The sequence below is a fragment of the Zootoca vivipara genome, chromosome 5 (assembly GCF_965207765.1).
Source record: "Zootoca vivipara chromosome 5, rZooViv2.hap1.1, whole genome shotgun sequence".
Taxonomy (NCBI): domain Eukaryota; kingdom Metazoa; phylum Chordata; class Lepidosauria; order Squamata; family Lacertidae; genus Zootoca; species Zootoca vivipara.
This window is the reverse complement of record NC_142588.1, coordinates 66,202,734-66,229,023: the sequence shown is the minus strand read 5'-3', so window position 1 is coordinate 66,229,023 and position 26,290 is coordinate 66,202,734.

Here is a 26,290-nt window from a genome sequence, read left to right as displayed (position 1 = left end):
TCTCTGCTTTCATGTATAAACGGCTGCTGGGCATAATGTAAGAATTGTTATGGATGTGGCTCATTACATTTTCCTTTCAATGCATCTTGTTTTCTTTCTAACAGGTTTTTATGTCTCTTTTACACCAGAATGTGTGTGTATGTGTGTGTGTGTGTATGTGTGTGTGTGTGTGTGTGTGTGTGTGTGTGTGTGTGTGTGTGTGTGTTCTATTAATGCATTAAAGCAATGTGCTAATATTTCCCACATGGAGCTTAGTCTTTTTCTTAACCTTCACAAAAGGGAAAAATATCAGTTGGCATTGTAACTTTTCAAAACCTTTCAAGAAAGGAATTCCTTTTCAGCAAGGAATTTCCATCAGGTCAGATTCACTGAGAACCCTTGAAATATGCTGGTGTGGTGACTGCCTCTTCTGGTGGCATGTGGTTTTCCTTGCTTATGTGTGAGGACCCCATCACACACCATAGTTTTTTTTCATGGAAATACCCATTTTTGGCTCAGCCTCAAGTTTTAAAATCATTGCAATATAAAATTGACTAAATGTGTTATTTTAATTGGGAGCTTTACTTTGATAATAATGGTTCTTTAGTTGACAGCCAATTTTTATTGCATTTCTTTGCATGCTTGTTGATTACTCCCTTTAAGACTTAGCACTAAAAAGTATCCAATGCAAACCTGCAATGTAAATTGTTATGCAATCCTAAATGCTCCCGTCTGTCTCCCCCCCTCCCTCTTTTCTTTCTCCTTCAGTCCTACATAATTCCATCTGGCGCTCCCAAGACAACAGACCTGAAATTAAGTCTCCATTCATTACAAAAATTGCCCACAAGTAATTCAGGGCTCTGGACCGTCTGCTATTTGTCAGTGGTACTGAATGATTTCTATCTACTGTAACAAATCACTCAACAGTAAAATAAAAATGGAAGTTGATCACATGCCAACCATGTGTTTAACAATGCCCTATTGTATTGTATGCTGCGGATGTGTACGAGGTCTTGAAGAAGAAAAGGGGGACACCCACACACTTGATGCACTGTTTTGGTTTCAAAAAATAAAATATGGATACAGTGGCCTAGGGACACAACAGGCCTACAAGGAAGATTGGTTTTAACAGAGTCTTAGAAAATTTTGGGATGCCTGGGGGAAAGGATCTCATTCATTTAAAGGCATTTTAATTAAGTGTACTAGTGGTATCACAAGCATCCGTAGAATGGTTTCTCTCCCCCCCCCCTCCCAATCAGTTAACAAAACCTAGAAGCATCTTATAGATCTGCAGGAAAGAAAGGAATAGTAACATACTTTCTAATGAGCACTCAGAGGCAAGGTGGAGCAATCACAGCTCTAAAGCTATAATCATTCCTTCTGGGCAGTCTTTTTTCACAGGCTGATTGGCAAGACCAGACAATGCTTGATGTTTTTCATTTACTGCAAGCTCTCTCTTGTTGATGGAAGATCCCTCTTCTTGCTCCCCCCCCCCCCGCTTTGCTTTCCCATTGTTTTCTGCTCTGTATTTCAGCCTCATTTTGCCCTAAAGGTAAAGGGACCCCTGACCATTAGGTCCAGTCGTGACCGACTCTGGGGTTGCGGCGCTCATCTCGTGTTATTGGCCGAGGGAGCCGGCGTACAACTTCTGGTGAACCAGAGCAGCACACGGAAACGCCGTTTACCTTCCTGCCGGAGCAGTACCTATTTATCTACTTGCACTTTTGACGTGCTTTTGAACTGCTAGGTTGGCAGGAGCTGGGACCGAGCAACAGGAGCTCACCCCGTCGCAGGGATTCAAACCACCAACCTTCTGATCAGCAAGCCCTAGGCTCTGTGGTTTAACCCACAGCGCCACCCGCATCCCCATTTTGCCCTAAATATACCTTAATGCAAACATTTGCCTTTCTTACATCTTCTCCCTGGTAATCCCTCACTGAGACTGACTTCATTTATTTATTCATTGTTAAAAATGCCCGTTGGTAATAATTCCAGTGTCCCAACTGGTTCAGTCACCACTGGCATGCAATGCATTTGGAACTACCCATACTTTCTCCATTAACATTTCAGCAGCTGGCTTTGTGGAAGGAAAAACAAAGTCTTCGAAACCCAATCTGAGTGTAATTTTGATGCCCACTCCAGAATCCCTGAATTAAAGGAGTGGAAAAAAGCTCCTTTCCATCTAGAGACTTGTTCCAAAACCTGTCCTCCAGAAGCCTGAAATTATGCTCACGGAACAACAGAAGCAAAATCCTATTTCTGTACATAAACACTAAATCTCCTTAGGGGCTTTCTGTTCAAGTTTCTTTGAGCAAACAGGCAAATAGTAGGCATTTTAAGTTTTATAACTCCTTCTGGTTCTATGAAGTTCAAAGTGCGGGTGGTATCTGTGTATCAGTATGAGTGGCTAATGGAGCAAACAGAAATCAGGCTGCTAAACAGCCGATTCTAATACAGAGATGTGGACAATTATATTTCCCCTGCTGGTACTGTAGTGGGGAACTATTATTATGCTGACATGAGTAAAATAAAGATGAAGGGGGCGAGACAAATAAGGGGAAGTGAAAATTCAGCATTTTGAAATCATATACGTACTCTTATCACTAATATTAAGCATTTGTTTTGTTTGAATTTGTTTTCTCCCAGTCCATACTATTTGTAGATTTCTAATGGGGCCATGTGAATTCCAGATGTCCTATTTTAGAACTCATTGTGCAAGAATGTGATGAGTGGGGGGTTTATTTATTTATTTTGAAGCAGAACCAGCCATGCTCTATTGCTATCATCCTTCGTCTCTTATCACCATTTATCTCTTGTTGACTGATTTTACATCTCAGGGAGATCTGGATTTGGTTCATTTTACTGATTTTAATATTGATTGCTGTATTTACTTTCTCTTTTATTACCCATCCTGAGACCTACTATGAACAAAGGTTGGGATATAAATTATATTACTATATACCTTACTATGCATAAAACTGGGCCCTCATTTGTTCCAACCTCTTTCCTGAAGTATTCCCCCACTCCTGGGTACATATTCTCATTTCCGTCAAAGATGCTGCAACCCACCAATGTTTTGATATCAGTGTCAGTCTTCCACAGAGGAATACATTCTCCACATGGCTCTGTATTCACATGAGTCCCACAGCTGAAAAAAGTCTGAGCATGTGCAAACTTATGTTTGATTGTAATCTTATTGTACCGTGCTTTGAAATGTTGGGGCTAAACGGTATATAAATTGCTGAAACAAACAAGCAAACTGCTTCTCATGAAAGGCTATAACCATGGCAGCACATACTTATTTCCTTATTTCCTCTGCATAACTCTGGCTCCTCTGCGTGAAGCAAAGTGAGATGTCCACTTTAGGTGTAAGAGATACCGTATCAGAATGATTCCACCATCATTGTACTCAGAGATACCCAATGATACCATCTATCTATCAATTTGCGTGCTGAGGCACCAAGAGGACCCCCAATAACTCACACAGACACCATAATTTTTGTTAAAGTTTTTGGCATTAAAATTTGGCCACAACTTTTTTATTAAAATACAATCAATTAAATGTGAGTGGTTGCTTAGTCATTGGTTCCCAGCCATCTGTCTCCCGCCTGGGACAGATCTGACTCCCTCTAGCCTAGTAAGGGAGTCAGTAAGTAAGCACCCCCTGAGAGAGGATGGGGCAGGGGGGCACAAGCCCTTCTTTGTCCTCTCCCCAGATGCTCCCCGAGGCTCATGCGTGGTCCTGACCCCTAGCGGGGATAAACAGACAAACATGTGGAGCCCGGGATTCCTTTAACGGAATACTTCTATATGGCAGCAGCAATCACATGAGGGTCAGGCCCAGCCAAAATCCGTACCCCTCGACCAATTATTTGAACCAATGACTAACCGCAACCTTACAAGTTGTGACTAATTGCAGTATGGTAGGCAAAAACCACCTGACACCAGCCAATCAGTCAAATGGCAAAATTCCTACCAGGCCCCTGAATACAGGCGGCCACCTAGACAGGCACTGCAAGGTCAAGCAAAGGGGCCTAAATGAAGCGGAGGGCGGGCGGGAGATTCGAAGCGAACAGCAAGGAGGTAGCACAAACTGCTCCTTCAGCTTAAACCAAGCAAGGGCTGTCAATCAACAAATTGCAACAAGGAAAAATCCCCAGCAACAATTAAACCACCAATCAAAGCCAAATATCAGACCCACCCCCAAGACCCTGGGTCGTCTTGTTAGCCCTGCCGCAACCCTGGACACGACTAAATGACTAAACAACAACAAGAAGTACATCAAATATTTGCAGAGTTCTGAGAGTGAGGCCAGTGGGACGTCAGTGGTGGCAGTACTGGTGTGATCTTACAGCTACCTCCATGTTCATGGAGGGATTTTGTTAAAGTCTCTTTATCTCCAAGCATGTCCCAATAGTTCCCAACAACTTTACTTGGTATTAAAGCAGATAATTTTATGTGGAGGTGAAGGTTTGAAAAACTCAGTATGTTTAAGATTTATAAATTTGCTTTCATGTGCCCAAGACACTTGCTCAATAAAAGACAATAGGCTTCAAGTGACTTTTAGCTACTCTAATATGCAGGATGTTTCACTGCACTACAAATGTATTTGAAAATATTTTGAAAGAAGAAATACTCATAGTTAAACCTGTATACTGGGAACCGCAAGCTGCTGTCATGGCCACTTTCCATGCCATCATTGGCCCTCGCTGAGGTTGGCATGGGAAACAAGGTGTCAGGAACTGGACTGAAGGGGATGAGATGGAGGAGGAATGGTGCCCCCCTTTCTCCTGATGCTTCCAGAGGAGGAAAGCAGTATTGATTTACAGCAGGGGTTTGAGGAAGGTCACAGCACAAAGGCAGGCGAACAGAAGAGTTGGGAGGTGTTGGGAGATGAGAATGGGGAGACAGAGACAGAGCAGCCAGCTGACACATTATCACTGGAGGGCATTTCTGACCTCCCTTCTCCCAGAAGTCTGTGTTCACTAAGAGTGCAAGAGCAAAGGACAGTTGGCTACGGGCGGAGGAGCTCAGCTAGAACTATGCCATTATCGGTAGGAAGACCATTCTTTTGTCTCTCGCTATTATTAATGAATAAACTCATTAGAAAGGACTCACACAATTTCCTATAGATAGATCTTACTGGAAATGGAGCCACAGGGTGGTGCAACTATTCCACTATGGCAAAGTCTGGGATCTTCAAGAAAAGAGTATAGCCTGTCATACTATAAACTGCAATGAGTTGCATTGGCTCCATCCCCTTACCAGGATTTGAGTTATTCCTACTACTCTCACAATCCTTCTTGACATGAATCATGTATTTGTCGACAGTGTAATTAGAATAGAAATAACAGAACAACTCATGTATTCTTTGACTGTATATCAGCAGCCTCTGTTTTCATAACCTGGCAGCTCCTGCAAGTTTCTATGAAAATTTAGTGTGCTGCGGAAGGTAGGCCCAGTGTTTTGCAGATGAGCGATGCATTCACAAAGAAATGCTTAAGTTTATAAACTTCAGGCTGGAGAATCAATTTAGCTGCATGGAGAATACTTAATTACACTAACATTCGTGCCAAGGAAATGACATTCTGAGAACCCCATGAAAAACTGACACTGACATCCTGCTGCTAGGGCTTTCTTCTTTCCATAAATAGACTGTGGGGTGAGTTATTTAGTGCCTGTGATACTATGAAGAAGGGAGTGGAACTCTCTGGATATGCTGTAGTCTGCATTCACTGTGAAGGTAGAGAATGTATGAACAGCACTTTCAAGATTGCAAAAAATCAGCAAGTAGGCTTTGGAGAATTACAAGCATAAATATTCTTCTACAGGAATTTGCCCATCAGCTGGCAGAAAGATGAAAGGGAGGAATGAAGAAAAGATGAAATGTGGCTCTGAAAGGCACAATATATTCTCAACCACCCTTCCTCTCAGTAGCAAGAATATTTGCTTCTTCTTTTTATTTTTACAAGGAGGATGTGTATAATACCATTCAGTAATTGCAGCAGAAGGCTGAGATTTTTTTCCCCCTTTTCTGAAATGAGGAAATGTTACTATGAAGGGGCAGGAGGCATATAAAATATAGCCTAAAGGTATGATGTGGTTGCTAAATAAATCAGTGAGGTTTTCACAGTTTGCTAATAATAATAAAAACAACAACAACAAAGCCTGTCCTCTAATGCTAAAAGATGGTGAGGCTGCAGTTCTATGCACACTTACTTGGTAGTAAGGCCTTTCAAACCAAATGGTGCTTACTTTCAAGTACACATGGCGCACAATTGCACCATAAGCTCCTCATATTTCTTTCTTAGCATATTCTTAGTTGTGTTCCATTTAGTTAGTGTATCTTTGAAATGGGTAGCTTTGATTTGGCATTTATGGTCCGCTTTTTTCCTAACTGTTTGAAGCCAAAGCTCTAAGGCAGGCCAGTGTTCATATTGCAGATAGGGGCTGAGTGTCGCACACTAAATTGATCTCAGCTGAAATCTAAGGCAAGAACTTCCTGAATCACAGTGTTATCCAGTGCACCAGTTTGTTTGAACTCTTTGCAATGACAGGAGCACTGTAGGAATGAGCGCAATTCTGAAAATATAGGCATGAGTAGAAGCTGTTGAGGATCATCCAACATTTTTCTCCTGACTTCTGAATCTTCAGGATTGTTGCCTTGGATTCTTTGCACACCTTAGCTAACAATTTGTCCAGTGACAAATTTTGGGAGTCCTCATCTCCCTTCATCTATTGGAATCCTTTTACCATAAATGTTGTTTAATTCACATCCTTCAAATTAAACATTGGGCTTCCCTGCTGATAATGTAAATGACAGGGAGGGACAGGGCCAGCCCAACCCTGAGGCAAGGTGAGGCAATCTCAGGTGGCAGGATCCACAAGGGCACCACATCTCACTGTATATCTTTCTACTCCTCTTGTTCCCGATACAGATCTTCACTCACCCCTTCTTCCCTGGCAGGGAAAAGGGTGTCATTTTTGGCTTGCCTCAGGTGCCAAAATGTCTTGGGGTGGCCCCTGGGAGCAGGGATTCTTCCCATTGTCTCACAGGAGCAGCAATAGGCATATTTTATAGCAGCGTAGCTGTAATGTGTCTGTTCAATAATAGAGGGGTGTGTGTGAATTTATCCTGCTCATGATTACCCTAATCATATTATGTCAAACATCAGACCTATACAGCTTCAACATATGTTGAGAGCTTATTATAAACAGCAGCAGATCACTTCAAATCAAAATAAAAGCCTGAAGAACTGGTACAAGGTTTTTAATTCCCTCCTTTCACCTGTTTTATTTATTCATTTGTGTTTATCTCCATCTCTAATAAGGGCTCAGGGCAAGAATGACCTTTTCCAAACTATGATATTGCAGTCACGGTCTGATTTGCACATCACATATAAAATGAATATCAAATATGTAAGAAGCTTTCCTCAGTGGCTATGAAGCCAAATATCATTCTTTCAGTTTCAAAGATTGCAGGTAGCCTCCTTATTATAAGGGCTTAATGTTTAAGTCCTGCCAGGCTTAGTGCAACTAAGGCAACTGACTGCACACCCATAAAGAAGACTCAAGAGGCAAAAAGCTTGTAGAAATAGTCATATAACATATAGGAAAACTATATCCTGATTAGCCAAATTCAGAAAATAGAAAGAACCTAAGGAGTGTCCTTAACCCAATAACCATTAATCATGTTTTTATAATTCCTTCACTTACCCACACTGAAAGCCAAATAAGTAACCAAATTAGTGATGCACCACTCCCAATTATAACCCCCAGAAGTGTGAAGCAGGCAAGATGAAGAGTCTTAAGGGCTTACTGAAGATTCCCTCCAAAAATTCCTACTCAGTCCCATAAAAAGGTGATGAGCACAGTCCACACTCTTTTAAGGGAGGAGGGCATGACAAGAGAGAAGTCCAAGATGGGAGCAGAGCTGTCTTAAGATAGCCATCTTCCAGTCTTCCTCCTGGCCGCCCATGTAGTTCCTCCATTCCATGCCTCCATTTGGGGAATCAGATTCCCAAGTCATCTTTACAGAAAAAGTGGGTGGAGACAAACATGTCCCCACCTAAATTGGAAATTGCTTTGTAATTGTAACAACTATGAGTTACTTCTGTCTCCCTCAGCCAAACAATTCTATCCCATATGCCATTAAACTTACCTGTTTTCGCTTAAAGGAAAATGTGTTACCAGCATCAGTCGATTGTTGATACAAATAGCACATATCTTACTAGCAATGATATTGTCAGCCTCAAGATGACAAAGATCTCATCATTAATTTACAGGAACTAACCTGATTCTCTCTTTTTTTTTAATAATATTTTTAGTAAAGTTTTCAGAATACAAAAGAAAAAAAAAGCACATAGACAAAAAAGGAAAAAAGACAAAACACAACAATAAGAACATACCAAAAAAGAATAAAAACATTAAATCAAATTACTCATTCCTTAATCACTTCACATTGTCTATAGGGACCCCCTCGGGTTTCCCTCCCTGTGGTCCTTTATTGGATTTATAATTAGCAAATTCTATATCATTATAATCACCTTATAAATATTATTTTTTATCTATCATCTCACATATTAAAAATTTCCACAGTTCATTTACAACTTAATTTCTATCCTAATATGTTACTTTAGCATATTTTTTAAGATATAATTTAAAATCTTTCCACTCTTCTTCCATCACTTCTTCTCCCTGGTTGCGGATTCTTCCGGTCATCTCAGCCAGTTCCATAAACTCCATCATCTTCATCTGCCAGTCGTCAACCGTTGGTATTGTTTGTAGTTTCCAGTTCTTAGCAATCAACAGTCTCGCTGCCGTTGTAGCATACATAAAAAAGGCACATAACCTGATTCTCATCTGAAGACGGTTCAGCTTCTGACTGATAAAATGCTAATAATACTGTTGCAGGCTGAACAGGAAGCATAAAGGACCGTAAAGTGTGGAAACTGCTTGACCTCAAAGAATAGCATCTTGAATATTAAACATTTCTTTTCATCAGAAAATGTTAAGTTTTCAACCCCCCCTCCAAAAATGAATTCCATTATTATTATTATTATTATTATTATTATTCATAGAATCATAGAGTTGGAAGAGACCACAAGCAGGAAACACCATCAAAGCATTCTTGATATATGCCTGTCAAGCCTCTGCTTAAAGATCTCCAAAGAAGGAGACTCCACCACACTCCTTGGTAGCAAATTCCACTGCCGAACAGCTCTTACTGTCAGGAAGTTCTTCCTAATGTTTAGGTGGAATCTTCTTTCTTGAAGTTTGAATCTATTGCTCCGTGTCCGCTTCTCTGGAGCAGCAGAAAACAATATTTCTCCCTCCTCCATATGACATCCTTTCATATATTTGAACATGGCTATCATATCACCCCTTAACCTTCTCTTCTCCCGGCTAAACAGTTCCATTATTATTATTATTATTATTATTATTATTATTATTATTATTATTATTATTATTATTTCTATATCTCCCTTCAGCTGAAGTTCACATATTGGGCTACAGCCTATAGCACTTACATGGGACTATGCCCAATTGAAGCATAGTAAAATCCGCATGAAGCATTTCTGAATTTGCAGGGATCTGTCAGTCAAACTCAGGGCTCTGGAAATATGGACACTATAAGTCTAATCCTATATATATCACAAATAAGAAAAATAAAATGGCACTCATTCTGATCTCTCCTACACACACACACACACACACACACACACACAAATTTTTGTTTCATCCCCTCTCAAATTACAGATAAAACTGCTCATTTCAAGGTAGGCAAAACAGTTGCAAAATTTATTTGTTTTTCTTTCTAAAATGACCCTGAGGCAAATGATTTTGTTGAACTTAACAATTTTAATGAAAAGTTCTTTCCAAAATTGCTTTTTTGCCCTTGGTCGAAATAGATACACACAAAAATATTTATTTTACTTGGGGCGGGTGGGAGAAAGAAAAGCATGGTGAGGATCATTGTTGAGAGATGTTCAACAAACCGACTCAAAATGGGGTGCCAGGTTGTGGCAATGGTTAAACCCAAAACGAGACATGAGACGAGGCTGAGTTTCCAAAAGAACAACCCCGGGCGGAGCTCGGAGGTTCGCTTTTATTTGCAGCAACTTTGACAGGTAAACATTAACCAGCTATGTAACTTTCAACCAATCCCAGAACAGACTTCATGCATAAACATGTACAGGTAGATGTCACTTCCTGCCAACACCCTAACTTCTCCGCCATAGAGGAAGTGGCCAGTGGCACATCTCTCACATCCCATACCTGTCACATGTCCTGCTCATCAAACATCCCCCTCCCATCGATCTCATGATCTCCAGTAACTTTCCAAACTCCCCATAGGGATTCATTGTGCTCTTCTCACCTCAGCATGACCCATTCCGATCTTCCCCTGTCAGGCTAGATCAAACCAGTTTGAACCGAACCTCTCCAGGTCCATCCAGCTTCTTCCAGCACAATTGACCCAAACCTCACCTTCCTATTCCTAACACTGTACTGGTTTGCCAGTATTACTCTAGCTAAACCTAAGGATTAGCGGGTTTGCCACGCTACTATCATGAATCAACCCCACATGTCCCCTTTCTTTCATTTAAAAAACGAACCTAGGCTGACAGGGGAAGGAACGATGTAAGGGTACAGAATGCTTGTGCGAAAACTATGTTGCTGCTTTTACGAGCACTTGCTGTCAAAATTACGGTAGCACTTGCAACCTTGTAACATTCACACATTTGGCATCAGATATAAATAACAATGTATCAAAAATAGAAAATAAACATCCTTCAACATACTGTAACAGTTTTCTCATGTAAACTTTGTATCAGTGCAATAGGATTACTGAGTCTCTCAGAAACTGAGGGTCCAATAGCTTCAACGTGTGTTTCAAACCTAAAACAATATAATTCACTTCCTCAACGGAGGAGAAACCTTCCTGTAAACAACAAAGCAATATCCATCAGTCCTTCTTCACTGTGGCCGATGGTAGTCATGATCCCGCGGTTCCACAGAATTGGATGCCAAACAGGAAAAGGCAGCAAGGAGATGATTCTCAGGTGTCATCGGAACCCCATGCGCTCTCAGCAAATCAGCAGCCTGCATGGACAAGGCTTTCACTTGGCCCCAAGTGATCCGGTGACGCTGCAATGGAACTCGATCCCGGCCCCTCTGCGGATCCCTCTGCTGGCACTCCCTCTGCGGTTGATCCCTCTGCTGGCACTCCCTCTGCGGTTGCGGATCCTGTATCTGCAGATTCTGCATCTCCATCTCCAGTGGCAGTTTCGCCTCCTGCTGCAGCCCTAGACGCCACGCCATCGATCCACGGCTTCACACACCTCGCTGGCAGCCAAATCGGGTCACCTGCCGAGTCACCTGTTAGAGAAGGGGAGATAGCAGCATACCCCCTGCCCCAGGTTATAAGCCTAGCCGGTCCCTGCCACTGAGGATTGGGCAATAGTCGATAGCTGACTAGTGGCTGAGGAAGGCTTTCCCTGTGACCAAAATGGTTTTCAGCTGGAGTTGACAAATTTGTAATATTTAAATGATTTAAAGTGAAGAGAACTTTGCTAAGCCATTCCTGCCTAGAAGGAAGGCTAGGGGTAGTATATTCCCCCTTTTTTCTATGTTTTTCAAGAGAGTCCTTCAACGTCTTATTCATCCTTTCCACAATTGCTTGTCCAGTTGAATTGTAAGGAATGCCAGTTCTGTGCTCAACTTCCCAAGCTTGACAAAAGTCTGCAAAAGCTTTACTTACATAGGAAGGAGCATTGTCAGTCTTAATAAGTTTAGGTTTTCCCATGATCGCAAAGGTGCGCACACAATGATTAATCACATGCTTAGCTGCTTCACCCTTTTGAGGGGAAGCCCACACATAATGAGAAAACGTGTCCACAGAAACATGTAAATATTTCCAGGGAGCAAAAGGCGGATAATGAGTAACATCCATTTGCCACACCTGATTAGCCTGCAAACCCCTTGGATTTACTCCAATGGAGGGGGTTGCAACAATTCTGGAACACTCAGGACATTGTTGAATAATAGCACGAGCATGATCTAATGGAATCTTAAATTGCCGTGCCAATGCCTTCGCATTTTGATGGTAAAAAGAGTGACTTTCAAAAGGTGTCACTGCACAAATTTGCTCCCTTGTAGCTTGATCTGCAACTGCATTGCCTTCTGATATAAAACCAGGAAATGACTGGTGGGAACGAATATGAGCAATGTACAACTGACATCTCCGAGCTTGTAAAAGATTCTGCAAAGCCAAAAACAAACCTAAAAGGTTCTCATCCAGGTTAGGTGTTACATAAGAACCTGGCAATGCTAAAACAACTTGGCATACATACTGACTATCTGAAATCAAATTAACATCCCGTCCAGAGAATTCCTGTAGCGCCAGAATGACAGCCGCCAATTCTGAGCGCTGGGCAGACTTCTGAGGAGGGGTGATTTTCACCTTCCAGGAGCCTTGATGATACCAGGCAACAGAGCCCCACTTAGCACCTCCGTCAGTGAACACCGTCACCGCCCCCTTTAAGGGCTGGTGAGAGATTATGCTGTAAACTGAAACGGGGACCTGATTCAACGCCAGCAAGCGTGGATCTGAAGGAACGTGATACGTCACCGTTCCAACATAGTCAGCCAGAGAAGCTTGCAGAGGCATAGAAAAACAAACCATTTTATCCCATTCCTTTAAGGGTAGAGGGATAACTATATTCACTAAATCCAGTCCAATTAAAATCTGACTTCGCTCCCTTCCTTTGAAAATTAAATCTCCCAGCATCTGAGCCATTGGATAAATGGTAGCATTCGGTGTATGGGGTAAATATAACCATTCCAAGATGAGCAAAGACGCTTTCCTCTTACCCTGCGCCTGCTTCTCTTGGACAAGAGCTGCAGTAGGCAACTTAATAGTTGGAATTATAACTAAAGATAGTGGAATATTGTCTTCACACCTATCTACCCACACCAATTTTAATGCCTCATTAACTTGCTTTAATACTGCCTCCTGATCTTGTGTAAGAGAGATTATTTCAGCTGGATCCTGCCGGAATCTCAACGCTTCAAAAAGCGGAGTTAAGGCACTGGTAGGTAAGCCTACATAAGGACGTATCCAATTTATAGAACCAAGAACCTGCTGTAATTGCACATAAGTCATAGTTTTTCCAATCTTTATCTGGGGAATTACTGGATGAGAGTAAGTTTGTAACAATTTGTGTCCCAAATATAAGAAGGGTTCCTTGAGCTGAACCTTCTCTGGGGCAATTTTTAGACCAAATTTAGCCAGATCATCAGTTAATTCTTGTAACCAGTCGCTCCCAATTACTGGACTGGCCACGAGCACGTCATCCATATAGTGAGAAATCCTCGCCTGAGGGTGGCGCTGTCTGAAGGGTTTTAATGCCTGTGCAACATAATATTGGCATAAATTAGGACTACAACGCATCCCCTGTGGGAGAACCTTCCAATGATATCTCTCTGTTGGTTCTAGGAAATTTAATACAGGAATTGTAAATGCAAAAAACTTTCTATCCTTTTTGCACAAAGGAATGGAGAAAAAACAATCTTTTAAATCAATGATCATCACCTGAAAATCTCTAGGAAATAGATTAGGGTTAGGAGTCCCACTCTGATTCGATCCCATTGGTTCCAATAATAAATTTATTCTCCTAAGGTCATGAAGAAGTCTCCACTTGCCAGTGGCCTTTTTTTTATAATAAAAACTGGAGTATTAAAGGGGCTTTGGGAACTCTGTATATGCCCCGCATCCAGTTGCTCTTTAACCAATTCCTTCAATATAACAATTTTTTCCCGTGTAAGTGGCCACTGCTCAACCCAAACGGGTAGTGGAACGCCACTTCAGTGGTAAGGCAGTAGGCTTTGAACAAGCCATGTCAAATTTTAATCATCTATTACTAATTTAGATTGAAATTGAATCATCAGGTCCCTCCCCCATAGATTGACATGAATGGGAAGAATTACAGGCTTAAGCAAAGCCGTGCGATTCCCTCCAGGGGCTGTTACCGTAAGCCACTTGGAACTGCGACGTGCTGACTGAGAGCCTCCGACACCCCACACAGAAGGAGATTGCTCTGTGGGCCAATCTGAAGGCCAATGAGTGGCAGCCACAACGGAAACGTCAGCTCCAGAGTCTAACACCCCCTCAAAGGACCTGTTGTTCAACAAATACACACGGGTGGGTTTAGACTCCTTGATTATCTCAGTCACTGCTAGAATGCTAGGATGCAGGGAGCGGGGAGGATCAGTAGATCCGAAACCGCCTGTTCCTCGCACAACAGACTGCCCTCCAGCCGGTAGGACATATGGAATTATAACTAGCTGTGCAAAGGATTCACCCTGCTTTAAAGTCATAGGCATGTTAGTTTTGAATTGAATCTGAATGACACCTTCATAATCTGAATCAACCACTCCTGGAATAACAAAAATACCTTTTTTCCCTGCTGATGATCGAGGAAGAACTAAGCCCACAGTTCCCTCTGGGAGAGGTCCCTTTAATTGTGACGGCATAAGAATTACAACACCAGGGATTGGAATATATCGATCTTCTTGATTAATCAGATCAATCCCTGCGCTACCTTTTGTAGCCGCTTTAGCGTTGGAGACATCGGTAGCAGAAATGGCAGTATTTGTGCCGGGGCGTACTGCCCGCCCGGTTTCTAGTTTCCCTGAGGGGGAACTTGAGCATTTTGCTGGGGTTTTGCACTGCGACAGTGTTTAGCCCAATGATATCCCTTGTTGCAAATGGGGCAAACCTTCTTGGGTCTTACTGTTTGTCCCATTTCGTTGTTTCCAAAAGCCCCCCCTCCAGGGAGCGTACACTGAGCACGATAGTGGCCAGCCCGGTTGCAATTGAAGCAAGTTCCTCTGCCCCCCTGCCTGTAGCCCTCCTGTCTGTTGCCTTTACGCAAAGCAGCTGCTAATGCATCCATTTGGAATACATTAGTTCCAATGTCGGAGCATGCCTTTAGCATATCAGCAATCTGGTAACTCCCGCGTGCAACCACAGACTGCAGTACCCTACGACAATCCGCGTTAGCTTGCTCAAAAGACAGTCTCCTTAAAAGCTCTCCACAGGCTTCGGGATTATCTACTTGCCTTTGAATTGACTCTTGTAACCTGTCTACAAAGTCAGAGAAAGACTCTGAAGCTCCTTGCTTAATGTTTGAAAAGGACCTTAAAGGTTTCCCAGAGTCAGGAACCTTACGCAGTGCTTTAAGTACGCACATGGAAATAATGGGATAGACAGCATGAGGAATTCCCACAGCTTGCTGTTCTAGTGTGGAAAAATCCCCCACACCATACAACTGGTCAGCAATGTAATGCCCATGTCCATTATTTCCAGCTGCTATTGCCTCTTTTTGATATTCCGAGTCCCATACCATATACTGAGCCGGAGACAACAACATACGGAAAAGATCCTTCCAATCCTGTGGCACCATATTATAAGAAGTGCTAACACTCTCAAGCAATCCCCTTGTGAAAGTAGAACGCAATCCCGTCTCTGCCTTACTTTTCCTAAGCTCTCTCAAAATCTGAAAAGGCAGCGCAGACCAATGGTACTGTGCTGCTCCTTGGGCATCTAAGCCCTGTGTGACCGGGAAGGCAGAAAGCCCTTCCTCTAGTTCTTCTCTGGTCAACGTTCCTTTTGCCTGCTCTGCTTGAAACCCAAGCCGAACAGCACCCCTCATCGTCCTTTCCTGGGACGACAGAGAAGTGGCCAATGAAACAGAGGATCCTGAAGGCAATGGCAAAGCCAGAGCCTCCGGAACTGAATTTGGGGAATCTGTGACAGCAGTCCCCTCTGAGCAATGAGATTCAGGGAGGGGGGTTGCCTTTCCCTCTATAGATACCCCTCCCAACTCAATTGCATTCCTGCATTTCCGCCAAAGCCTTAACGCTTCGACGGGAGCCCGTGGGGGGGAAAGTAACTGCTTCCCTACCCGATCCCAGGTCTTTAAATCTGGGGATCCCTCTGGAGAGTACCACGGGCATTTAAATGATATTTCCTCAACCAACTCCTCTAGTTCTGCCAAACTAACGCCTGTCTGACCGAAACTCCGCAGAATTTCTTTCAGCTCCTGCGGGTGCGCGCTCCCGTCCTCCTGAGCTGAAATAAGAGAACCCATACTCACGAAAGGGGGCCGTGGCCGGTGGTATACCTAGACTGCTTCGAGTCTTCTTATGAGTAGGGCTGAATCACGTCGGAATTCACCATATGTGGCAATGGTTAAACCCAAAACGAGACATGAGACGAGGCTGAGTTTCCAAAAGAACAACCCCGGGCGGAGCTCGGAGGTTCGCTTTTATTTGCAGCAACTTTGACAGGTAAACATTAACCAGCTATGTAACTTTCAACCAATCCCAGAACAGACTTCATGCATAAACATGTACAGGTAGATGTCACTTCCTGCCAACACCCTAACTTCTCCGCCATAGAGGAAGTGGCCAGTGGCACATCTCTCACATCCCATACCTGTCACATGTCCTGCTCATCAAACATCCCCCTCCCATCGATCTCATGATCTCCAGTAACTTTCCAAACTCCCCATAGGGATTCATTGTGCTCTTCTCACCTCAGCATGACCCATTCCGATCTTCCCCTGTCAGGCTAGATCAAACCAGTTTGAACCGAACCTCTCCAGGTCCATCCAGCTTCTTCCAGCACAATTGACCCAAACCTCACCTTCCTATTCCTAACACTGTACTGGTTTGCCAGTATTACTCTAGCTAAACCTAAGGATTAGCGGGTTTGCCACGCTACTATCATGAATCAACCCCACACAGGTTGGTGAGGCTTGCTGTTGCTTGCATTGCTTTTAAACAATATATTATTTCTAACTGGATACAAATCAAAACCCATTCCCTGTGCACTTTACCGAACAGCAGGCTCTCGTGGCTTCTCCTTCTCTGTACTTGGACATCTTGATCCAGTGACATATTTCTGTATTCAATTTTTAATGAGTTCAAAATCAACTATATATGAGGGCAGCAGACTTCTCCTTGGTGCATTCATCAGTGGTCTTTCTGATGTTAAGGCAGAAACTGGGGAGGGAGGCTATTTTGTCTAACAGTCAAAACATCATCATCATCATCATAATTTTTTATTTGTATGCCGCCTTTCCATTGTTAAAACAATGCTGCTCAAGGCGGCTTACAGCGTGACAAGATTTACATTCATTACCAACATAACAAAAGTCATAAACAATAAATAAATAAAACACATCAAAAGGTTGAGAATTTTAAGGAAAAACCATCTTCCACAAAAGCTGCTGCTTGCCTTCTATCACTGTGCCATACAGAGCGTGCTCACGTACGGTTTATGTGTGTGGTATGGAAGCTGTACTTCTCAGGACAGAGCAGGGCTGTGTAGAATTATTAAAACAGCAGAGAGCATTATTGGCTGCTCACTCTCCACCTTAGAACAAATCTATATCACCAGGTGCCATAGAAAAGCACTAGACATATCAAGAGATCCAACACACCCTGGTCACCATTTCTTTGAGCTCCTGCCATCGGGACGGAGATATAGAACTATGCAGGCAAGAACGAGCCGTCACAGGAACAGTTTATTCTCTAGAGCGATTTTGGCCTTAAATGGAAAGCCTGGACTTTGAAGTCATCTTATTTTACTTGTTATTTTGTATTATATTTACTGTTTTTAATTAGGTTTTGTAATTTTGGATTATGCGGAATGCTTTATCTGAGTGGATGTAGCAACCGAGTAATTTCGTTGTTCCCGCAAGGGGACAATGACAATAAAGATACGGTATCTTATCTTATCTTACAACCAAATGGAAAACAATTTCCACATAAATCATAAAAGCTAAAGCTAAAAAAATACAACATTAATCTCAATAATAATTTAAAATGACATAGATTTTTTTAAAAAAACATTTAAAAGGGTCCATCTCTGTTGAGCAGTAGCAGCAGCAGTCCTTTATGGAGTCCTCCAGGCCCCGCCCCAAACCAGGTGGAGAGAGACAGGGCAGGACCCTTCAGGCTCCCAGCAGGTCAGTCCTGGGCAGCAGCAGCAGCCCTTTGTGGGGAAGAGCTATAGTGCAGTGGTAGAAAAGCTTCCAGGTTTAATCTCTTGCATCTCCAGGTAGGGCTGAGAAAGTCTCTTCTCCAAAACTCTGGAGAAGAATCGTCACCTAGTATAGAGTGGACAACACTAAGATAAATAGACTAATGGTTCAACTCGGTGCAAGGCCACTTTCAATAATTTTGAGAATGTACGGCACTACAATTTGTTATTATACTGTTTTTAAATTTACTTAGAAACTCACCCCACCCTAACCTTCCACAGAATCACACTCCAAGTATGAGCTATAGCAGAAGGCTATGTGGGAAGTCTGGCATAGCTGGGACTATGTCTGCTCCATCAACCAATGGGATGTGAATGTGGTCTGGGTAGAAGTTGGGTGTGGCAGCAATTGGCCGTCTGAATTTCCCCCAGCCTCTCTATGATCATTTAGGAACGTAGGCAGACAAAGAGGAAGCAAGGCTGCAGGAACACTGCAAGAGAACACTGGCAGTCTAGATGCTACATGGAGCCAGAACAGGAAGCACCCCAGCAAAACTGGAGGCAATTCTGGGCAAACGTCACCTGGCAGTATTCCAGGAACTGAGAGGAGACAGGAGATTTGCTGTGGGTTGAAGGAAATATCAGCAGGGGTCCTTTAAGAACCAAGTTGCACTATTTAAAGCCAGCTAAAACTGTTAGGTATGAAAAGATGGGGTAGATGCAGAGGTTTTTTTCAACCAGAACTCGACAGTACTCAGTTCCGGCACCTCTCAGGTGGGTGCCATTACCATTATAAGAGAACAAGGGTGAGTTCCCGCACCTCTTTTTCTAGAAAAATAACACTGGGTAGATGTCTGTGATGGGCTGGGCTTCCTGACTCTGCACAAATATCAGGAAGAAGTCATGTCTTCTTTTCCCTGAATTGAAAGAGAGTGGGGGAGAGACACAAATGTTCAAAAAGAATTTGAGTGGAGTATGTTTTAAGGTTCAGAACAGATTATTCCTAAATGGGCATTCACTAGAACTCTCAGTGCCTCACAGCAGCAACAAACAACAACCCACAACTTACGTGATCCTATCCCCGATGGAAATGTTTTGATGGTGCCAACTTTCACGTGGCTGCATACAGCATATTTGCTAATGTCTGTCACACACGTAGGTGACACGAGGGAAGGTTTTATAATGAGAATCTTCACAATGACCAAGCACAATGAGTTACATCATTTACATACACGATCAATGACTACATGACTGCTGGCTTTCTTTGTGAATTCCTATTGTTAGCAGTACTTAACTGAAATTAAGCTCTCATGCTCTTTAACATAAAATGTCATCCAGAATGAAAAGAAATGTAGTGACTCCCTCATACTATTGGGCTGTGCAGATAGAAACATAGGCCTGAACATACAGCAAAGGAGGAGGAGGAGGAGGAGGAGGAGGAGGAGGAGGAGGAGGAGGAGGAGGAGGAGGAGGAGGAGAAGAAGAAGAAGAAGAAGAAGAAGAAGAAGAAGAAGAAGAAGAAGAAGAAGAAGAAGAAGAAGAAGAATTTGGATTTGATACCCCACTTTATCACTACCCGAAGGAGTCTCAAAGCGGCTAACAATCTCCTTTCCCCTCCTCCCCCACAACAGACACCCTGTGAGGTGGGTGGGGCTGAGAGACTTCAAAGAAGTGTGACTAGCTCAAGGTCACCCAGCAGCTGCATGTGGAGGAGCAGAGACGCGAACCCGGTTCCCTAGATTACGAGTCTACCGCTCTTAACCACTACACAACACTGGCTCTCCAGGAGGAGGAGGAGGAGGAAGAGGAGGAGGAGGAGGAGGAGAACTGTGCAAACTTTAATACTGACCAAGGCATGAGGGCAATCTTCCTGATCACCTCACCTCCAGTTGTTTTGTTCAGAAAGCATGTATGTTGGAAGCATCAATTTCCCCAGTGTATGCATGAATGTTCATTAGTACATTGCAGACGCAATAATGAACACATTGGTCTCAAGGGGACGTAACTTGTATAATGTTCTTTGTGGCATATTCCTTGCCATTACAGAACAAGGGAAACTCTTGCTTTCATAGAGCTCCTTGGTGCAATGATGCAGCAGAAATTGAACTGTTGACTTGAGTGGACCACTCTAACCAAGGTATCCACATCAGAAAAGGTCAGGTGACAGCTCCTGACCCTTATACATCAGAAGCAGATGGTGTGTGTGGTGGGACAGAGGCTCTTACCTGATCTCCCAGCATGTGAGTTGCTGCTGCATATCCAAAGGGGAGGGGGGGGAATAGACAGTGGTACAATCAATGTGGTGAAAACACACTGGCTGAGTCAATCCAGCACTCCTGCCGGTGTATTTGCACTGCACCACCTTCCCTCTGTCTTGCAGCAGTGACTCCACTGCTGGGAGGTCAGGTAAGTACTTCTGCCCAACCACAACAACCACTCCTGTTGTGCATGTTTCCATATCATGCTTGGTTCCTTGGCTGAAAAACTAGGAGGGAGCAATTCTTGAAGGCAGACCACTTTCATGTTGCCCTGATCTGCCATCAAGCGCATATAGAAGTGAATTCTGTCAGATCGACATTCAAAGGCCCTGGCTATGATTCACAGCAGTTCCTGATGGGATGGCATACAAAAGGAAACTGTAAGTTCAGCTCCTGTGGGGGAAGTGTCTTTAAGTAGCAGCAGTGTGATAAACTTGACTTTAAGCTTTGGTGGAAAACTTATCATACTGCTATGTATTTTATTTTCTATGCAGACTTAACTTCCTGATTCTATTTATTGTTTCTCTCCCAACTGTTTCTTTCAAGTCTGTTTCTTTTAGGCATATTTCTTTGTTGTGCTTGTGCCTTTTGTTCTCCATACTGTTCTTTTATTCTGGGATCTGCCAAGCTCTGCACAATTAAAACAGCTAAGTCAACATTGCCAGCCTGCTTGAATTCACTTGGCACTGTAACTAGCATTTAAGATTTGCATGGCCTATACACTCTTCGTCTCTTTTATTAGAGAAGGTCATTGAAAAGTCATTTATGTATTCCTGAATAGTTTATTGATCTCCTAATTATTCTGTGTTTGTGGTTCCCTCTGATCTCTCTCTCTCTCTCTGTTATTTTGTTATATTATTCTAAACATTCAATAAACAAATTTCGATTTAGAAAAGGCAGCTTAGACAAGAGGGCAGAAACTCCCTGAAAGTTCAAAGGAAGAACCGAATGTTTAATTTCTACTGAACTTAGAGGGTGGGAATAAAAACACAAGGCAAAGGGGAAGCTAAAGCATATCATGCCTATCCCAAAGAAATAAATAGTGATATTATGGCCTTTTCCTCCAGCATTGTGGTCACGTTAGCCTTGGTTATTTCATAGCAGTTCCAGAAATGGATGTTAATAATTCTCAGAGTAGGCTGCCCAGAAAAACATGAAATCAGCAAAATGATTTGCACATTTTTGGAACAATAAATATCGACCTCAATTATACAAAAGAAATTTCATAATATTTCTCCTCCCCAAACAATTACAAAGCATAGCCCATCCCTGCGTTTGGGAAAGGGTTCAATGACCAGAGCTAATGCCAAAAGGAGGGGTGGGCTTTACTTAAACCCATATTTTACATTCTACTATTAACATAGCATGCCTGCTATCCATGTCCCAGAAGAAAGGCACATATTTTTGCATGCATAAAATCCCAAAGGCATCCCCAGCAGTTAAAGGGTTTCGGATAAGGAAGAAACGCTTGCCTGAAAGGACCTACAGACATCATCATCCCAAGAAACCCATCAAACGTATCCTACTTCTAGGTTCACATCATGATAGCCAAAGGGAGAGGGGAGGGCACAAGGGAAATTGCTCATACACACGAAGCAACAGCATTCTTAGCATCACCTTGGAAAATTGTGATCACGAACTGCCAGCCAAGCCCAGGAGCAATTTTGCATTTGGCTGGCTGCATGAAATTATAACATCAAAACTCTAGCAATCTGCTTCTGGGTGGGCTAAGCTAGATGGACAATTGGTCTGACTCAGAATAAGAGTGTAACTACATGCTAGGCTAAGCATGGCTGATGCCAAGAGCAGCAGTCCGATGTCTGACTCTTCCCTTTTGTCTCTGAAATGTAGGGATGGGGGAGATATTCAATTCAGTTCATATTTAAAAGGGAAGCTACCTAATTTGCAGTTTACAAAACAATATCCAAACCAAAGCACAGCCATTCTTCTAAATTTGCACTTTTCTGAATTTTGCAATGCAGATTTCCCACCAACTAATGTGTATAAAACATGCATTTTGGTGAAAATAACATACAAAATATGCATTATATTCAGCAGAAATGCTTTGCAAAATGTGTATATAAGGAGAAATTGCGTACAAAAATTTGGGTATCTCGTGAAATTAGTACTAAAAATTTCACAAGGAGTTTGTTTTGTTTTGTTTTGTTTTACTTATATGAGCAATGCAAAAGTCACAGGGGCAGAAGCAGACCAGTTCATCTAACCTGACACTTCATTGCCCAGAGATGATTTGGGTTTGTATTCATCTTTTATATTACATTTATACCAGCATTGCTGCTGCCATTACTGCTGAAACTGTAACTGCTACTTCTAATCACTGCATATTTGACACTGAACTTGTTGGTCAGTACAGTAAAGGTAGTTGTTGAATGCTGAGAAAAGAAAAGAAACTATAACCATAGTCCTCCCTGTTGCATTTCATTTTAGGGTGCTGAAAGAGACGTCAAACTTTTCAGCATGTGTTCAGTTTTTTTAAAAAGCAGTTGTTCAACTGAACATAAATATTATTGTTTCAATCCTAATTAAAAACATAGGTCATTACTACATAAATAATAAAGCCATCAAAATTTGTTTTCCTTTTATGAGGAGAAATCACATTAGGAATGGCAATTCTAACACTCACTCTCCCAAAAGCAATTTTTGACAAGTATTGCCTGTGTGCACATATGCTTACACACACACACACACACACACACACACACACACACACACACACCAACACAATACAATTCTATTATATAAGAAAGCAAGAGCTCCCAGCCCTGACACTTTTATAACACCATACTGAAAAATACAGCTTTCCCAAGCAAAGGAATCGGAGAAGGCCCGTATTTTTTTTTTGTTATCTTGTATTTGCATTAACTAGAATCACCATTTTTTACTAGCTGTGAGATCACTGACTAGAAACCCAGAGGGTGTTAGCTCCATATTAGTTGTATTGTATAATGCTACGTGACGTTCTTTTTCCATGGGAAGCACATAGATTTCATGCGCTGCGCTGGAGGTTACAAGACCCTTGCTGTGGTCCCTATGGAGTATCACATACACCATGGTGCATTATCAAACAAAGCTGTTTTGTTTTTCTAATGAGCTTATTGAGCAAGGATGACTACCATGTGCAGATACAGAAATGGAAACAGCGTTTGCAGCGTTCTTAATGATTTCTCTTCTGATTTGCTGTAGCTGTGCACTGTAACTATTCATATACAGTGGTACCTCGGGTTACAGACGCTTCAGGTTACAGACTCCACTAACCCGGAAATAGTACCTCGGGTTAAGAACTTTACTTCAGGATGAATCGTGTGGCAGCGGCACGGCGGCAGAAGGGAGGCCCACTTAGCTAAAGTGGTACCTCAGGTTAAGAAGGGTTTCAGGTTAAGAACGGACCTCCAGAACGAATTAAGTTCTTAACCCGAGGTAGCACTGTACCTATGTTTCTTGTGCGATGGTTAATTTCTGTCTGTTATCCTGACACAAGGAGTGTCAGATTGCATTACTACCGTGTTTCTCCAAAAATAAGACACAGTCTTATATTTATTTTTCCTCAAAAAAACACACTATGGCTTATTTTCAGGGGATGTCTTATTTTTTTATTAAGTATGGTGCAGTTTAACCTACAAGGTTAAACTGCCTATCAGTATGGCTTATTTTCGGGGTATGGCTTATTTTTCTTGAATGCTTAAAAATCCTGCTATGGCTTATTTTATGGCTACGTCTTATTTTCGGAGAAACGGTATATGTGGAAACGCTCAAGTGCAAGGCTAATATGTATTTATGTGCAGTGGTACCTCGACTTACGAATAACTCGACTTATGAATGTTTCAAGTTACGAATGGAGTTCCGTCCACCATTTTGGATGCAGTTAAACTTACAAATATTTAGATAGGATTTTTTTGACTTACGATTCCCCCCCCCATTGGCTTCGACTTAAAAAAAATTTCGACTTACGAAGGTCCGTTCGGAATGGATTAAATTCGTAAGTCGAGATACCACTGTATTTATATTAGCAGACAATAGCAATTATTCTATTCATGAAGACCTGTGTATGATGGTTATTGCAATAGTTGCATTGGGATTTCTATATCTTTCTGCCGCTATACGAATTGTGAGCTTTATTTTTTATTTTATTTTATTTACAGGCACAGTTTGCCATGCAGGGGTGAGTGACACAAACACACTTGCACCATAAATTTGATATTATGTGGGATATCCCATTGGTATTTCTGTTGTGGTGTTATGGTAGACCTGGCTGCTTATCTGGCTGCTCATCTGACTGATTTTCAGTGTAGGATTGACCTCTTAATGCACGGGTGTCAAACCCAAGGTCCGCGGGCCAAATCCGGCCCGCCAGACCTCGTCATGTGGCCCGCGTGGCCGCCAGCCTTCACCCCCGCTGCCGCCACTAGCGCTCGGCCCACGGCCGGATCGGGCCCCGCCGCCTCCGCTAGCGGCCGACCGCCTCCTTCAGCGCTCGGCCCATGGCCGGATCGGGCCCCGCCTCCAGCGCTAGCGGCCTCTCGCCGCCTCCAACGCTCGGCCTATGGCCGGATCGGGCCCCGCCTCCAGCGCTAGCGGCCTCTCGCCGCCTCCAGCGCTCGGCCTACGGCCGGATCGGGCCCCGCCTCCAGCGCTAGCGGCCTCTCGCCACCTCCAGCGCTCGGCCTACGGCCGGATCGGGCCCCGCCTCCAGCGTTAGCGGCCTCTCGCCGCCTCCAGCGCTCGGCCTACGGCCGGATCGGGCCCCGCCTCCAGCGCTAGCGGCCTCTCCCCGCCTCCAGCGCTCGGCCTACGGCCGGATCGGCCCCCCTCCAGCGCTAGCGGCCTCTCCCCGCCTCCAACGCTCGGCCTATGGCCGGATCGGGCCCCGCCTCCAGCGCTAGCGGCCTCTCGCCGCCTCCAGCGCTCGGCCTACGGCCGGATCGGGCCCCGCCTCCAGCGCTAGCGGCCTCTCGCCGCCTCCAGCGCTCGGCCTACGGCCGGATCGGGCCCCACCTCCAGCGCTAGCGGCCTCTCCCCGCCTCCAACGCTCGGCCTACGGCCGGATCGGGCCCCTCCTCCGCCGCTAGCGGCCTCCCGTCGCCTCCAGCGCCCGGCCTACGGCCAGATCGAGCCCTGCCTCCGCCGCTAGCGGCCTCCCGCCGCCTCTGGCACTCTGGCTACGGCTGGATCGGGCCCCTCCTCCACCGCTAGCGGCCTCCCGCCACCTCCATCGCTCGGCCTACGGCCGGATCGTGCCCCGCCTCCCGCCGCCTCTGGCACTCGGGCTATGGCCGGATCGGGCCCTGCCTCCGTCGCTAGCGGCCTCCTGCCGCCTCCATCGCTTGGCCCACGGCCGGATCGAGCCCCGCCTCCAGCGCTAGCGGCCTCCCGCCACCGCCGCTAGCCGGCTTCCCACCAGATCGCCGCCTCCCCCACTCGGCCTATGGCTGGATCAGGCCCCCGCCACCACCACTAACCTGCTGCCTCGCCGCCACCCGCCCGCACTCCCTGCACAAAAAGGTAATGTTGCTGTGCATGCCTTTAAAGTCTTTTTTTAAAAATAATTTTTATTGATTTTAATATAGACAAAACAGAACAAAACATAATATATATACTCCATCCTTCTTCCCTCCCTCCCCCCACAAGTCCACTTCTGCCACCAGTAGACCCCGTGGGCATTGAGAGTCAAAGGTGGTCCATTTTAAAGCTGGGTTTGTCCTCCCCCCTCTTCCCCCCTGACTCCCCCTGATACCTCTTTTAAAGGGTACTTTTCCTACAGATACAACCGGCCCTTTGAGAGTGACCAAAAATTCTGATGCGGCCCCCGATGAATTTGAGTTTGACACCCCTGTCTTAATGTATCAAAAACATCACAATTAGCCAGCTCAGGAAAGAATACTAGGTAAGATCATGCCCCTTTACTTTAAAGAGCAGATAGCAGCACACCTAGAGGACACTGGCTGGATCAGTATGGGTCTCTTTAGACACAATGTATCACCTT